Below are 341 nucleotides of genomic sequence, written 5' to 3'. Positions count from 1 at the left end.
CGTCGATTAAAAAGTCGACCTCCATACACCCCCCCCCCCCTGCGTCAGTTCACGGCAGTCGGCCCAAAAAATCCCGGCGCCGTATAACAGGGGGGGAGATTTTAGCAACGTGCTTCATTTGCATACACAAACTTGTCTCCTGGGGATGAAAGCCATATTAGATTCCCGCGCCTTCGCACAATTGGCTTTGTTTGATTTTTTGTTCCTTTAACCCCCTTCCGGAAGCAACATTTACATTAATAATATTTGGATAAAGGGGAGGGGAGGGGAGGTAAGGGGTAACACAGGTAAGGCATTATCGAAGAATACATGCGTACACTCATAAGCGTGCAAACAGTTGC

The sequence above is a fragment of the Penaeus monodon genome, chromosome 27 (genome assembly GCF_015228065.2).
Source record: "Penaeus monodon isolate SGIC_2016 chromosome 27, NSTDA_Pmon_1, whole genome shotgun sequence".
NCBI classification, from domain to species: domain Eukaryota; kingdom Metazoa; phylum Arthropoda; class Malacostraca; order Decapoda; family Penaeidae; genus Penaeus; species Penaeus monodon.
The sequence above is the reverse complement of the archived record's forward strand: the minus strand, read 5'-3'. Positions refer to the sequence as shown.